Genomic DNA, 13,336 nt, shown 5'->3' with positions numbered 1-13,336 from the left:
TGCTTTTCATTCCCCTGTTGAGTTAGACTATGCAGAACTGTCTGTTTGTGTACGTAGGGATGTCCCTTGTATCATCCCGAGCAATCTTGATAAAACTTCCATGGAGATACTCTGCAATGCTCTCCTGTAGGTTTCTAGTGATGGCAGCCTTATTTCTTTCTCTGCAGCAGGACACTTTCCCACCCCACTCCACGATGCGATTGTCAGGTTACATTACAGTAAACTGCCTAGCGGCATATGGGGTCAAGCAGCTTCAGGACACCTCCAGCAGCAGCAGCTGTGCTCTCTGTGCCTTTGTTATCCTCAGGAGTGAGAGATCAGCTAAAATCACCACTGCCTGTGAAAAACAGTGTCAATACTCAATGCCATTGCCTGATACTCATAACCATGGAAATAGAGACCACAATTTTATTGTTTCATCCAAATGTAAATCTTAATGCCCTCCTCCTTTCCTCCCCCTCCCCCCAGATGGGCTCTAGTCACCATGGCTGGGACTGGAGAATGATGCTGTGCAAAAGTACTCCAAAGCCAAAATATCAGTAAGCATGTCTTATTAAAAGTTTGTATGGGGAAAAAGAGAAGACAGTTTTGCAACTTATTGTTCCCTTTCCATTGTGACTGTAAATCCAGTGATACATCTATCTGTCTTATCTGTAGCTGCTGCTCTTGCAGCCTTAGGTGCCCCCTCTACACCCATAGAATACCTGAGTCTGAGAAGAAACAAGAGGACTAGGGAGGACATGTTCAGCGAGCTCATGCAAGCCACTGTTGCATCACACTGCAAAGAAAGAGCCTGCTGGATTTTTTTTTAAAGACAACATGGAGAGGGACAGAGAGGACAGGAGAAAATGGAGAAAGGCCCAGGAATCCCAGCAGGAAAAGGAGAGGGAGATGCATCAGGACATAATGGGGTTTCTCAGGCAGCAAACACAAATGCTGCACTCTGGTAGATCTATAGATCTAGCAATCCTGAACTCGCCACCCTGTGCAGTTTTTGGAGAACTCCATGGTAGCAGCTCCCAACCCCCAACAACATTCTGTGTGGCCACATGGGCCGCATCCCTACCCAACCTTACTACTGCACACCAGGGGACAGTAAGGACAACCACATCTTCAAATATACTGACCTCAGAGAGCCATGGTTAGTGTATGTGTAGACAAAATGGACTACATTTGTGAACTGAAATGGACAGATGTTTGCTGCCTTTCGGATTTTAAAGTTCTGTTCTGTTACTTTGTTAGACGTTTGTGTTGTATTGGGGTTTTCTATTTGCACATTTTTGCCACTCACATTTCTATTTTTTGAAAATAAAATATTTTAGTTCACAAGCAGTTTGCAGAATACACAGTGTCATTCAAAGCATGGAGTACTTGCCAGGGTACAGCACCACAGAACTCAGAGGTTCAAGAAAACAACTAGTCATACGTGTAAATGTACAGCAGGCACTGCATAATTCATAAGTTCAGTACAGTGCACAGTGTGCTATTTATACCTGTGCAGCAAGCACTGCATAAATCATAGGTTCAGTAAAGCAGACAGTGTAATAGTTATAAATGTACAGCCAGTATTATTCAATTCCTATCAGCACCCAAAGCTACAGGGCCAGAGAACAGTCCAGCACAGAACACAATTGTGGCTGACTCTAAAATGCTTTTTCAAAGCCTGCCTCAAATGTATAGCTCCACATTGAGCTCCTGTAATGACCCTTGTGTCTGGCTGTTCAGACTCAGCAGACAGCCACTCCACCTCCACCCCAGTGGCAATTTTTCCACCTTGCCTCACAGATATTAGGCAGGACACAACAGCCAGCTATAACCATTAGGGTATTTTTCTCACTGAGATCCAATCTTGTGAGTAAGCCCTTCCCTTCAATCCGCCAAAAGCACATTCAACTCTCATTTTGCACCTGCAGAGCTGGTAGTTGAATCTTTCCTTATTGCTGTCGAGGTGTATGGCTTCATGAGCAAGGGGTAGGTTGGATCCGCCAGAATCACTATTGGCATTTCAGTATTGCCAGTGGTAATCTGCTGGCTGGGAAAGAACGCCTCTGACTGCGACTTTCTGAACAGTCCTGTTCATTCACCTACCTGACCAGCCCACACTGATATTGGTGAAGCATCCCTGGTGCATAACAATAGAAAATAGCCCTTTCTATTGAAGTACTCTGTGGCAAGGTGGGCTGGTGCCAAAATAGGGGTATGCATACCCCTTTGCAATGGGGTTCCTGAACTGCAGCAGATCCATCCACTATGTCCTGTACATTGCTGAGAATCACAGTCCTGTGTAGCAGGAGATGATTAATGCCCCTATACACTTTCATGACAATGCCCCCCACTATGGATTTTTCCAGCTCCAAATGATTTCCCACTGACCAGTACCAGTCCAGCATTGCTAGCTTTCAGAGTGCAATCACCACTCACTTTTCCACTGTCAATGCAGTTCATTCTGGTGTCCCTGCACTGGAGGGCTGGGGTGCACTCAGCACACAGATCCAAGAATGCGGCTTTTCATATCCTAAAATTCTGCAGCCACTAGTTATGATCTCAAACCTGCATTACGATGCGATTCCACCAATCACTGCTCATTTCTTGGGCCCAGAAGCAGTGATTCACGATCTGCAGTTGCTCCATGAATGCCAACAATAATCTTGAATTATTTGTCCCTCACCAATCTTTCCTTGAAGAAATCATCATGTGCCCTGCTGTTGAGATTCTTCCTGCGAGTCTGTAAATACCACATACTCATGTGTCCTGTATTTGTAGCATTCATGAGAATAATGCAGAGCTCTGCAGGCTCCATGCTTCTGTCAGAGATGGTGGACACCAAAAACTGCAGTGTGGGTTTGTGGGATTTTAAAAGAAAAAGGTGCAAAAATTATGGGATATGGATGGCATTATGGGATGGAGAATGTTGCATGTTGGAAATTTGACCCCTAGCTCCCAGAATCCGTACATGAGTTCTTTCCACCCCATAACACATTGCAAAAATTTGCCAAACGGTATTGAGCCAGATGCTGGCGAAAGGCACACTGGGATACCTACCTGTGGTACATTCCACTTTTCATTGACACAAGCACTCGTGGTGAGTACATGCAGCACTGACACAAGCAGCCAAGTATGCATGTGCACGATCTATATACTTACTTGGGTCACTGTATGTCAACGTAACTTGCATCAACCAAAGTTAGTAATGTAGACATGGCCTCTGAGTACATTCTGAAAAAGGATAGCAAGATTAGGCCTTATGAAAATGGCCTATCCTATGGTATTGTGATGAATGTTCCATTTCTGGGTCCATCCAAAAGCAATAGTGAAAAGGCATAGGGGAAAATGTTAGAAAAATGGAACTGTTTCTATGGCATTCAATTCAACTCCTCAACAGAGCTGGGTACAGGTCCATGTTTAGAGGAAGAGTCAGGCTAGTTCTCATTTTATTCAAAATGGTTTACTGATCCCTAATTTTCAGGTCACGGCAAATATTTTCAAAATGGCTGATCTGTTTCCCCTCCAAGTTTAGAACTCAAATGCCAAATACAAAGATTTTTTCCCAAAATCATTGCTTATTTTAAAGCTTTTATGAGAGCCCTCACCCTGAAGAGCATGTGGCACACTAGAGACAGCAGTAGTGATCTGTGCATATGCATCTGGGGTCAGCTGCTCATTCCCAAGAGCTCTTCAGTGAGGACAATGCTCCCTAAATTTCCATTTTGATTAATAGGTAAGAGCGACTTATAGCTTCCATTCTTCTATGCAGATGCAAAACCCAAGTACATTACAGATGCAATAGAATTTTTTTGATAATGAGCTGTATTAAGAAATTCATCTCACTTCAACCATGAGTATCTTCAAAAGAAAAATTGCAGGCAAAGGATGTTCCTGCAGCAAGTGACTGTGCGCCAGTTTAAATGCAAGAGTTCCTTACATTAAGGTATACGTTGATCCTCTTCTACTTTCCAAAGGCATATCACTGTCACATCTTGTTATCTAGAACAACCATATAATTGATACATTTTCCTAACTATACAGATGATTAGTTGATGCTGTATTTTTTTAAATTGGAATAATTAAATGCTAAATTTTAATTTGTTTATTAATTAATTAATATTGATTCAGCACACGATGCACAAGCCTTCATGTAAGAAACATTTGGAGCTCACAGACTGACGGTTCACCAGATAATGCTTTAGTCAATGGACAATGTAGAGGAAAAGCCCATTTTTTTTGGCCTTCATGTCTCAGGGGTTTTTTGTTTTTGTTTTTCCAATCCCACTGCATAACAATTGAATGCATTTTTATGGTGGCGTTTTATATCTTCTGATCCTGATCCTGCATTCCTTAGTGAGAGAAACCAAATCCAATAGGACTTCAAGAACTAATGCTCTGCATGTTTCTTTGTCCTATTGAAAAAAAACTTCCTCTCTCATTTGTGCTAGTTTTTTAAATTTTCTTTCCTATTGTGCAGGTAATCTACTGTATCCTGCTGCCCCAGAGATTGTCACATGGAAAACAAAATGTCCACACAACTATAACCAGTTAGAACTCTGTTTTCTTTGTTCATGAGCTGCTCATATTTTGTATTTACTTTCCTACTTAGGATGAAACATAACTTGTCACATTATGGACTATGTATATAACATTAATATACCCTCCTATAGCACCGTTCCTCTAAATTCATTTACTTTGTTTCTTGTTTGGCATGGATTTCTTCTATTGGTATATTTACGTTATGTGGTAATCACCGTTAATTTCAATGTTTTTTAAAAAGTCAGCCTTTGCCAGCAATTACCACACTACAGCACCTGAGATACTAGATTATTTAGTATTAAATTATACTATGCAAAGGGTAGTGCTACTGTTTCTCACATACCAGAGTAGTAACTGGTAAATGCAGACTTTTTTTTTCTAATGGTGATCACTGTATATAAATATAGACCTATAGAAATATCACATCAATGGTTCAGCTGAGACTGGTGGTTCATCTAAATCAGTACTGTCGCCCCTTTTTCAGCCCAAGTGACTAATCAGAATTTGGGGCCCTGGAGATGTAGAAATTGATGATGAAGTCTGTCACTTTTTTGGTGCAGGCTAGGTTGTTCACAAGGAATATACAAAGTCCGGCTTCTCCAAGCACAGGAAGAATCAAAAACAAAAGCAGCAGTTTTAGATTAAAGGCACAGGCTTCTCTCAGCCACCACCCCTGACCCAGAAGCTTTCTCTAGGCTTCTCCCAGAGTCACATCATGCTCCCAGGCTGCCGCTTGGCTCTCTAGCTCTCCACATCTCTGTTTCTTGTCTGCACCCCAGCTTGTCTTTTTTATACCTCCATAGACACAACCCCTCCCCCCACAACTTGGTCAGAACAATACCCAGTGGAACTCTCCACCCACATGGTGCTAGTTTCTGGGCAGAATCTATTAGACCTTGTTTTAGGTGTGGCCCCTGAACTTTCTCTTACAGCTATCTTAAATGAAGGGTGCATTCACACATCAGTTTCAATGAGATTTTAGTTCAGCCAACAGGGTTTAACACAGCTCATAACAGTATCTTGACTCTGACAGTTACCAGTCCTGGGTACTTCAGAGGACTGTACAGGAAACCCTGTAGTGAACATAATGGGGTAAACTGCCCATAGCTGCAATTAGTCAGTATTTGGCTTATGTCCTGTAGCATGAGAGTTTATATCCCTTCTAATTTTTAAATATCCTATTTAATATAACTGTGATTGGGTCTCGGTATCCATAAAAAATGCCATATTAATGTTCTCAGAATCCAAATAATTTTGTTTGCATCCTACTAAATGATGACCTTGATACCTTGTTTCACAAGTAATTATGCATATTATGTAGGTCACAAAATGTTATCTTTGTATGATAATGTAACAAAGAGGCAGGATCCATCACTTAGTGTGGAAACAGACATGCTGCTGCTGCTGAGAATTGGACAGCAGGTTTCAATTCAATCTATCCAAGGTGATCTTCTTAGAAACATATACTTAATCTCTATTTTTTCCATTTTATACACCATACCTTCTCCTAAGGCAACATAGTCCATATCTCCAGGACTGTAATTATAGCAAGAATTGGAAATATGTTATTTAAAACAAAATTCCTCAAAATATGAGGCCCATTTCTGCTCTGTTTCACTAGCATTACTCTGAGTTATTCTGGATTTTTCACTGGTGTAAATGAGAGCCCAGTATTTGACCCAGGAACTTTATACTTTTTATTAGCTAGAACTTAAATGGAGTTAAAAAAAGATTTTCTACACTAATTGATTTCAGAACTGAAACCCATTCTGCTTAATTTGTAAGATTGCCATTTTGTTAATTTTATTTCTTTGACTGCACTTTTTTGCTGCATGTCTGGTAACTTTTGTTTTTATGTTCAAAACTGTAAAAATTCTGAATTGAGAGGGAGGGGAAAAACAAACCCATGAACCTTAGTCGGCAAGCATGGGCCAGCTGCAGGTGTCTAGGTTTTGTGAAGACATACCCTGAGATGCTACCGGAAACAGCAACAGAGGGTTCTGTGGCACCTTTAAGACTAACAGAAGTATTGGAGCATAAGCTTTCAAGGGTGAATGCCCACTTCATCAGACGCAAGTAATGGAAATTTCCAGAGGCAGGTATAAATCAGTATGGAGATAACGAGCTTAGTTCAATCAGGGAGGGTGAGGTGCTCTGCTAGCAGTTGAGGTGTGAACACCAAGGGAGGAGAAACTGCTTCTGTAGTTGGATAGCCATTCACAGTCTTTGTTTAATCCTAATCTGATGGTGTCAAATTTGCAAACGAACTGGAGCTCAGCAGTTTCTCTTTGGAGTCTGGTCCTGAAGTTTTTTTGCTGTAAGATGGCTACCTTTACATCTGCTATTGTGTGGCCAGGGAGGTTGAAGTGTTCTCCTACAGGTTTTTGTATATTGCCATTCCTGATATCTGACTTGTGTCCATTTATCCTCTTGCATAGTGACTGTCCAGTTTGGCCAATGTCCATAGCAGAGGGGCATTGCTGGCACATGATGGCATATATAACATTGGTGGACGTGCAGGTGAATGAGCCGGTGATGTTGTAGCTGATCTGTATTTTAAAGAATCCTTATTGAGGTTGCAGGAACAAACCGATGTGTAGAAAGAATAGTAAATATGGCAGGCGACCAGCTTGGCTAAACAGTGAAATCCTTGCTGATCTTAAACGCAAAAAAGAGGCTTATAAGAAGTGGAAGATTGGACAAATGACCAGGGAGGAGTATAAAAATATTGCTCAGGCGTGCAGGAGTGAAATCAGGAAGGCCAAATCACACTTGGAGTTGCAGTTAGCAAGAGATGTTAAGAGTAACAAGAAGGGTTTCTTCAGGTATGTTAGCAACAAGAAGAAAATCAAGGAAAGTGTGGGCCCCTTACTGAATGAGGGAGGCAACCTAGTGACCGAGGATGTGGAAAAAGCTAATGTACTCAATGATTTTTTTGCCTCTGTCTTCACGCACAAGGTCAGCTCCCAGATTGCTGCACTGGGCAGTACAGCATGGGGAGAAGGTGACCAGCCCTCTGTGGAGAAAGAAGTGGTTCGGGACTATTTAGAAAAACTGGACGTGCACAAGTCCATGGGGCCGGATGCGCTGCATCCGAGGGTGCTAAAGGAGTTGGCGGGTGAGATTGCAGAGCCATTAGCCATTATTTTTGAAAACTCATGGCGATCGGGGGAGGTCCCAGATGACTGGAAAAAGGCTAATGTAGTGCCCATCTTTAAAAAAGGGAAGAAGGAGGATCCGGGGAACTACAGGCCAGTCAGCCTCACCTCAGTCCCTGGAAAAATTATGGAGCAGGTCCTCAAGGAATCAATTATGAAACATTTAGAGGAAAGGAAAGTGATCAGGAACAGTCAGTATGGATTCACGAAGGGGAAGTCGTGCCTGACTAACCTAATTGCCTTCTATGATGAGATAACTGGCTCTGTGGATGAGGGGAAAGCAGTGGATGTGTTATTTCTTGACTTTAGCAAAGCTTTTGATACTGTCTCCCACAGTATTCTTGCCACCAAGTTAAAGAAGTATGGGCTGGATGAATGGACTGTAAGGTGGATAGAAAGCTGGCTAGATCGTCGGGCTCAACGGGTAGTGATCAATGGCTCCATGTCTAGTTGGCAGCCAGTTTCAAGTGGAGTGCCCCAAGGGTCGGTCCTGGGGCCGGTTTTGTTTAATATCTTTATTAATGATCTGGAGGATGGTGTGGACTGCACTCTCAGCAAGTTTGCAGATGACACTAAACTAGGAGGCGTGGTAGATACACTAGAGGGTAGGGATCGGATACAGAGGGACCTAGACAAATTAGAAGATTGGGCAGAAAAAAACCTGATGAGGTTCAACAAGGACAAGTGCAGAGTCCTGCACTTAGGACGGAAGAATCCCATGCACTGCTACAGACTAGGGACCGAATGGCTAGGTAGCAGTTCTGCTGAAAAGGACCTAGGGGTCACAGTGGACGAGAAGCTGGATATGAGTCAACAGTGTGCTCTTGTTGCCAAGAAGGCTAACGGCATTTTGGGCTGTATAAGTAGGGGCATTGCCAGCAGATCGAGGAACGTGATCGTTCCCCTTTATTCGACATTGGTGAGGCCTCATCTGGAATACTGTGTCCAGTTTTGGGCCCCACACTACAAGAAGGATGTGGAAAAATTGGAAAGAGTCCAGCGGAGGGCAACAAAAATGATTAGGGGTCTGGAGCACATGACTTATGAGGAGAGGCTGAGAGAACTGGGATTGTTTAGTCTCCAGAAAAGAAGAATGAGGGGGGATTTGATAGCAGCCTTCAACTACCTGAAGGGGGGTTCCAAAGAGGATGGAGCTCGGCTGTTCTCAGTGGTGGCAGATGACAGAACAAGGAGCAATGGTCTCAAGTTGCGGTGGGGGAGGTCCAGGTTGGATATCAGGAAAAACTATTTCACTAGGAGGGTGGTGAAACACTGGAATGCGTTACCTAGGGAGGTGGTGGAGTCTCCTTCCTTGGAGGTTTTTAAGGCCCGGCTTGACAAAGCCCTGGCTGGGATGATTTAGCTGGGAATTGGTCCTGCTTTGAGCAGGGGGTTGGACTAGATGACCTCTTGAGGTCCCTTCCAACTCTGATATTCTATGATTCTATGATTCTATGATCTGGTTAGGTCCTGTGATGGTGTTGCTGGTGTAGATATGTGGGTAGAGTTGGCATCGAGGTTTGTTGCATGGGTTGGTTCCTGAGTTAGAGTTGTTATGGTGCGGTGCGTGGTTGCTGGTGAGAATATGCTTACGGTTGGCGGGTTGTCTGTGGGCGAGGACTGGCCTGCCTCCCAAGGTCTGTGAAAGTGACGGATCATTGTCCAGGATGGGTTGTAGATCACTGATGATGCGTTGGAGAGGTTTAAGCTGAGGACTGTAGGTGATGGCCAGTGGAGTTCTATTGGTTTCTTTTTTGGGCCTGTCTTGTAGCAGGAGGCTTCTGGGTACACGTCTGCCTCTGTTGATTTGTTTCTTTATTTCCTTGTGTGGATATCGTAGTTTTGAGAATGCTTGGTGAAGATCTTGTAGGTGTTGATCTCTGTCTGAGGGGTTGGAGCAGATGCGGTTGTACCTCAGCGCTTGGCTGTAGATGATGGATCGTGTGGTATGTCCGGGGTGGAAGCTGGAGGCATGAAGGTAGGCGTAGCGGTCGGTGGGTTTTCGGTATAGGGTGGTGTTAACATGGCCATCACTTATTTGTACTGTGGTGTCTAGGAAGTGGACCTCCCGTGTAGATTGGTCCAGGCTGAGGTTGATGGTGGGGTGGAAGCTCTTGAAATCATGGTGGAATTCTTCCAGGGTCTGGTTTCTGAGGCTGTGGATGGCATTGCGTTCTGCATGACTTAGGTTATGAGGCAAGCGATGTTGTTTTTCCACAATTTCTGCCTGTGCACGTCAGCGGAAGCATTCTATGTATAGGTCCAGACTGTCATTTCGACCCTCAGGAGGAGTCCATATGGAGTTCTTCTTCCTGTGTTGTTGGTGGGAGGGTATCTGTGTATCAGTGCGCTGTTCAGTGCCAAGCACTGAGGTGCAACTGCATCACCTAACCAGGACCTAACCAAATCAGCTACAACATCACCGGCTCATTCACCTGCACATCCACCAATGTTATATATGCCATCATGTGCCAGCAATGCCCCTCTGCTATGGACATTGGCCAGTCTGGACAGTCACTATGCAAGAGGATAAATGGACACAAGTCAGATATCAGTAATGGCAATATACAAAAACCTGTAGGAGAACACTTCCACCTCTCTGGCCACACAATAGCAGATGTAAAGGTAGCCATCTTACAGCAAAAAAACTTCAGGACCAGACTCCAAAGAGAAACTGCTGAGCTCCAGTTCATTTGCAAATTTGACACCATCAGATCAGGATTAAACAAAGACTGTGAATGGCTATCCAACTACAGAAGCAGTTTCTCCTCCCTTGGTGTTCACACCTCAACTGCTAGCAGAGCACCTCACCCTCCCTGATTGAACTAAGCTCGTTATCTCCATACTGATTTATACCTGCCTCTGGAAATTTCCATTACTTGCGTCTGATGAAGTGAGCATTCACCCATGAAAGCTTATGCTCCAATACTTCTGTTAGTCTTAAAGATGCCACAGGACCCTCTGTTGCTTTTTACAGATTCAGACTAACACCGCTACCCCTCTGATACTTGATACCGGAAACAGATAACACATGGATCATAAGAGGTCACTGAAGTTATAGGAGAGGATGTCAAATGGACTGTAAGAAAATATCTCAAATAACATTAAATTTCTTTCCCAAGTCCTTAATTTTGTTCTGCTTCAGGAGAGAACCTTTTAAGTGAGGGCTTTGCAGGTAGATATTCAGTAGCTACTAAAAATATTTCCATACACAGTATCCATTTTCTAGAGGAGATTAGAAACTGCTGAGTTAGCTAGGCACAGTAAAGCTCATTAGACATATCAGGAAACATGTCTTCCCTCCATGCAGAAAGCTGAGGCAGCAAGTACTTCCCCAGTGTTTTGTCTGTGACCTTCTTATGTTGCTGTTTGTGGAGTCATGTTATTCATCATTCCCAAATGTTCCAGGGACCACTGGTTGTTGTATCCAAATCTCTGTGAATCCCAAAGGTTTCATTATACTTTTCCACAAATGATTATTCATCCATAAAATCTTGGATTGGAAGCCTACCATTCATCAAAATGTTTGTGTCACAGCTGGGGAGCAGATGTAACCCACACACCTTCTGGGTGTGGTGTTCTGTCCCATCTAGTGGCACCGAGGCCACGGGGTCTGTCGGTGTTACACAGACACAATACCAGGAGACTTGGGTGGCACAGTTGGATTGCCAATTCTCTAATCGCACAAACCCAAACACCCCTTCCCCACCCTTCCCTGAGGCCATTCCTTGCCCCCGCCCCTTCTCTGAGGCCCCGCCCCCACCCACTCCGTCCCCCTCCCCCACTTTCACTCACTTTCACCAGGATGGGGCAGAAGGTTGAGTGCAGGAAGGGGGTGTGGGCTCTGGGCTGGGGGTGGGGCCGAGGGGTTCGGCATGAGGGAGGGGGCTTTGGGCTGAGCCTGGGGCAGGGGGGTTGGGGTACAGGAGGGGGTGCAGGGGGTGGGCTCTGGGAGGGAGTTTGAGTGTGGGTGGGGGCTCAGGGCTGAGGCAGGGGGGTTGGGGTGTGGAGGAGGGTGAGGAGTGTGTGCTCTGGCTGGTGGCACTTACCTCAGGTGGATCCCAGAAGTGACTGGCATGTCCGACTCCTAGGCTCAGGGGTGGCTAGGGGGCTCTGTGCGCTGCCCAGCCTGCAGGCACCATCCCTGCAGCTCCCGCTGGTTGTAATGCCCGGCCAATGGGAGTTGAGGAGTCAGCGCTCGGGGAGGTGGCAGCGTGCAGAGACCCCCTGGCCACCCCTGCACCTAGGAGCCAGAAGGACATGTCAGTCGCTTCCGGAAGCTGCACAGAGCCACGGCAGGTAGGGAGCCTGCCAGCCCTGCTGTGCCACCAACTGGACATTTAGTGGCCTATTAAAATCTCCCAATTGGTTTCAGTAGCCACCAGGAGATTAATTCTGATTCTGGGAGACTCCTGGCCAATCCAGGACGGTTGGGAACCCTAGGCACAATACATAGTTAAAGTGAACAGTTCAATAGGCTGAACATCCAAACTGTTCAGTAAACGCTTACAAATAAACACAGAAGCTAAAAACAGGATGAGTTTGCAGAGAGATAATGAGAGATGAATTCACAATTAATATTATTCAGTGAGTAATTCAAGCAGTTCAGGTTCCCAGGGCAGTATGGTACATAAGCACATGCATTACTTTAAACATGTTTGTAGTCCTACTGAAGTCAGCACATGCTTAAGTACCTTCCTGAATCGGGGCCTTAATAGGTATGACAACTCTGAATACTGTGTTTTCCTCTTCCAGCATCTGATGTTGACGTATTATCAATAGCCCAACAGGTGTGCTTTTGACTGTCTTTGCAGATGATTAAAATAGTCATTTCAGAACGTTCAGTATTATATTGTATTGATGTTATCTTCCTGTTAAGTGACAAAGGAGCAAGTAATTGCCTTGCAAGGAAAGGAGGAATTAGACAGCTGAGTGACTTCTCTAACTTTAAATATTTTGAGAAAGATAATATATTTGGAATTAAAATGTGTCCTAGTCACCACTGATAGGTTTCAATGGGAGAACTTGCTACATCTGGATGCTGAAAGCTCACATATTAATCTCCCATATTAACCTGATAAATTGTGTATTAGAATTCAGAACACAAGTAGTCAAGGATGTGCTATTGCTTTAAGTCATAAAACTGTCATGGAGAGAATTTCTTTATATATTGACCTACTTTTATATCCCGTTACCCACAAGCTTCACTTACTTTTAGTATACTAATGATTTAAATGAAATTCCACTGCATACGTAGCTGAACAAATTGGATAAAAACACACTTAAAACTAGCTTCTCTTCAACTCCCGTGGACTGATAGCCTTCTCCTGGAAGTAATAAAAGAAAATAATGTTTAAGAAATATCTCACTAAATGTACTCATGTTCAGTTGCAGTGATTACTGTATTTCACAGAGGACACAAATTAGTAATTCAAAGAACATCCTGTAGCGGCAGTGAAGGCTAAAACTTTCATGGTTAACTGGAAAAGGAGGTCTGCAATGACATCTGAGTGGTAACCATTTATGCACAAAAGTGAAGCTTTTTCTTCCTCTCATTTTGGATGAACAGGAAAAACACTATCTATATTCTGTTCACTTTCCAATCCAAAGCACTGAGCAGTGTTGTGAAAAGCTCTTGTCTACCTTCCTTCCTT

Source organism: Chrysemys picta, chromosome 1, assembly GCF_011386835.1.
Source record: "Chrysemys picta bellii isolate R12L10 chromosome 1, ASM1138683v2, whole genome shotgun sequence".
NCBI lineage: Eukaryota > Metazoa > Chordata > Testudines > Emydidae > Chrysemys > Chrysemys picta.
The sequence above is the reverse complement of the archived record's forward strand: the minus strand, read 5'-3'. Positions refer to the sequence as shown.